Source organism: Pediculus humanus, genomic scaffold (genome assembly GCF_000006295.1).
Source record: "Pediculus humanus corporis 1103172108318 genomic scaffold, whole genome shotgun sequence".
Lineage (NCBI taxonomy): Eukaryota > Metazoa > Arthropoda > Insecta > Psocodea > Pediculidae > Pediculus > Pediculus humanus.
This window is the reverse complement of record NW_002987887.1, coordinates 2,657,787-2,662,147: the sequence shown is the minus strand read 5'-3', so window position 1 is coordinate 2,662,147 and position 4,361 is coordinate 2,657,787.

The following is a 4,361-nucleotide window of genomic DNA, read 5'->3' as shown; positions in this document are numbered from 1 at the left end:
TAATAAACAACCATGTGTTTGTTGTGCGTTTGTTTGTTTTTGATCCTTTTGATTTTTAATAAATGAACAACCGACCAAAGGTCTAACTCGAAACTTTTTATTCGGTTAACTTATTTTTGTTTTTCAAAATTCGAGTGTCAGAAACATCTGCGTCGGTTTGTTATCGAGTTTTCCTCCCCCCCCTCTTTTTTTTTTTTTTATAAAATTTTCCGAAAAAAAAAAAACTTGGAAAATTTTTTTAAAAACAAGTTAATTAAAATCATTTTTTGAATTTTTCCATTTTAAAATCCGAAACAAAATAATAAAAAAAAAAAAAGTTTTTCATTTCGTTTCTATCTCTCTCTCTCTCTCTCTCTCTCTCTCACTCTCTCTCTCTCTCTCTCTCTTTCTCTCTCTCATCATTCCGACATTAATGATTTAAAAGCAAAATTTTGTTATTCGTCCAATGGAAAAAAAAAAAGAAAAATTATTTAATTATATCGATCGATGAGTAAAAAGGGAAAAAATTTGAAATTTTTTTTGTTGCAAATTATATACACATGTGTTGTTTGTTGTTTGTTGTTGTTGTTGTTGCGAATCGTATACGGAAAGTTAACAATAAAAAAAAAAAAAAAAGAAAAACGGTTTAAAATGAATAAATGTAAAATCAACGGTTTTTCAAGTAATAAAATTGTTTGAATCAGATATATATATGTAGGAATAAATTTAAAAGTGAAAAGGTTGTTGAAATTCTCTCTTGAAAAAAAAAAAGGAAAAAAAAAAGGTTTACATGGGTTATTTAATCAACAAAATCTCAAAAGGTTTTCTGTGGGAAAACGAGAGAGAGAGAGAGAGAGAGAGAGAGAGAAACATAAAACTTTTATACCAAGTTTTTACATTCGTTTTACAATTTCACGTATGTAAAAAAAAGTACATTTAAGTTTATAATTATAATGATATAAATTAGTTTTTAAAAAGAATTTTCTTTTCCCCCCCCTCCCCCGTGCCCCTCAGGTATCTATTTATTAATTTTTTTTTTAAATTTTCTTCGTGTGACGTCATCAATTATAAAAATCATCTGTCAAATTTTTTGATTTCGATTTATATAATTTTTTTTTTTTTGTTGCGGTTGTTTTTCCAAAATCACGATGTCACGTGACAAAAAAGTGAAAAATGGAGATTCATCTTCGATTCTTGATGTGTATATAAATATTCCATTTCCGATTATTTAACACGAAAAATGTTTTTTTTGTGTTTTTTTGTGTTTTTTTTTTTTTCAATTATTAATTAATACGGTTTTGTTTTTCAGAGTTAAAAATAAATTTTCCACACCCCCCGCCCAGCCCCCCTCCTTTTTTTTTAGGGAGCTTTTGTGCGTCGCTCGTGATTTTTATATTTAATTTTCTTTTTTTTTTATGCGTGACGTCAACGCGACGTTCAAAAAAATTTTTTTTTCCCCCTCTTCTTTTTCATTAGGGAAAAAATTTTTAATCTTTTATTATTATTATTATTATTATTATTATTATTATTATTATTATTATCCACCATTAAACACGACAAGGCTACTTGTCGGGGTTTTTTAAGTATTTATCCGAGGTTTCTACCCGATTCCTTAGGGACAAATACTCGAATTTCGGTGGTGCCACTTATTATAAGATAGCACCACATCAATTCTTGAAGGTCTTCCTGAGTCCGTCTTTTTCGATGGGAACGATTTGTCTCCTGAACTGGGCTCCAGTGACTAACATCTTTGGAGTGGCCAGGGTCAGAAGCAGTGAAATTCACATTCTCGTCGAGCTGCCTCAGGTCGACAGTAGAACAAGATTTGTTTTTTTTTTTTTTTTTGGTTCTTACTTTGTCTTGTTCTCATTTTTTTTGCTCTTTTTAAGCCAACGGCACGTGGCGTTCTCAAACGGTCACCCATCCAAGTTTGCACCACGCCCGATGCTGCTTAACTTCGGTGATCGTACGGGAACCGGTGTGACCAGCACGGTATGGCCGTTGACTTATTATTATTATTATTATTATTATTATTATTATTATTATTATTATTATTATTATTATTATTATTATTATTATTTGTTTTTGTTTTCGATAAAATAAAATAAATCAGTGTCAAAAAAAAAAAAAATACGGGTGAAAAAGAGGGAGGGGGGAAATAGAAAAGTTTTCATGTGAAAAGTGCCAAATTTTTTTGACAAAATAGATTTCATCATCTCATCATGCCACATTTTTAAATTAATGATATCTGTGATGAGTGCGTGTGTGCGCGTGTGTGCATGGCGTCACATTTTTCCAGAAAATTTTCTGTTTTTAACGTGTAATTATTTTGTATTTCAGTTGGATGAAAAACATCAAATGTTGGTCGAAGGAGCTGGAATATGTCCACCGACATCGTTACAATCAAATGACGACGAATCAATCGATTCCTCAGATGAAGAAATGGCCGATGGAAAATTAGGAGAAATAAAAAAAGGAAACAACGAGATCAAAGGAAAAGAAACGGAAGAAGAAAATCGTAGTAGAATCACTCATCACGGGAAAAAAGATGAATTTTCCGATAATAAAAGTCCTGGAAGATCAAGGTAAGATAAAAATTTATTTTTCATCCCCTCCCCGTCTCCCCCCCCCAAAAAAAAACAAAAAAAGAAACAAAGAATTATTTATTAGCCATCAAAAACATTGATTATAAATTTAAAAAGATTAAAAAGAAACAAAAACAAAAAAAAAAAAGAAAAAAGGAAAGAAAGAAAAGGAAAGGAAAAAGGAAAGGAAGTGAAAGAAAACAAAAGTTTGTCGACAAAAAAAAAAAAAAAAGGTTTCACACTTTAACCTTTTTTCTTCTTCTTCTTCTTTTAAAATAAAAACTTTTTCAATTTAAAAAGTAAATAAAATATTATATTTAAAAAAAAAAAAAAAGAAATTATTATTTCCAAAATATTTCCTTTTAAAAAAAGGAAAAAAAAGGAAAAAAGGAAAAAAAGGAAAAGAAGATTGAGTGACGTTAATTTTATAAATAATTAATAATATTAATCAGACTTAAAATGTATGTATTTAAAAAAAAGCCATTATTATTATTATTATTATTATTATTATTATTATTATTATTATTATTATTATTATTATTATTACTATCATCATCATCAACATCATCATCATCATCATCATCATCATCATTATTATTCATATGGGTTCTAACGTAACAAAAAAAAAAAAGGGGAACACCCTCATCTGTCACTTTTTGAATTATTTACGTAATAATAAATGACAACAAATCCGCCATTTTGAATTTACTATTTTTCTTACTCGCGATTTTCTCTTCTATATATATATATTAGTTAAAGGGAAAATTTACGATCGGTAACAATTTCCGGAAAATAATCGGAAAAGTCACTTTTAGAATTCAAATCGAACGAATGGCGAAGTCGCCGTTAAAAAAATTTAAATAGAAAAATTTTACGCGCCATTTTTTTGAAATTTTATTTTTTTAACGAGGTAACGTTTAAAAGAAAAAAAAGCGAGGGGGGGAGGGAGGGTGGGCAATTTACTTATTTATTATGGGGTAATAATATTAACGGGGAAAAAAAATGAATGTTTTTTTTTTTTTTGTTTGTTTATGGTCATTAATTTTGTCGTTTAAACTTTTTCTTTTTATTTCCCCCTTCCCGCGCACCCTCGCGCTCCTCGCCCCCCATTTTTTTGTTTTTAAATTAATAATAACTTTACGTTTGAAAAAAAAAAAAAAGAAAAAAGAAAATTCAATTACTTTTCTTCATCATATACATTTTCGCAATTTAACTTTATAATTTTTTTTTTTTTTTTTGTATACATTTTTATTAAGGAAAAGCAAAAAAAAAAAAAGTGGGGGGGAAACGATGATGATAATAATAATATTATTTTTCCCTCGTCGCACGGAAATTTACTTTTTTTTTCTCCTGACACGATTTTCGTTTTTAAAAAAAAAAAAAAAACAATTCAATTTTTTTTTTTCTTTTTAATTTTTGATTATTCGAACTTTCCAAAAAAAAAAAAAAAAAAAAAAACGGAAACGGAAACGGAAACTCTCGACACGAACAGGAAATAAATAATAATAATAATATTATTAATAAATATGATAATAATAATTTAAATTCTCATAGAAAAAAAAAATTTTCAATTTCACGTTCGAATTCAATCCGGTGGAAATTTAATGAAAAAAAAAAAAATAATAATAATAATGATAATAATAATAATGATAATAATAATAATGATAATAATAATAATGATAATAATAAGGCTTATTAATAAGCGAGGAGGAATAAACGAATCGAAAATACAAATTTTAAATCATTTTTATAAACTTTTCTTTTCTTTTCATTTTTCTTTTTCATAATAATAATAAT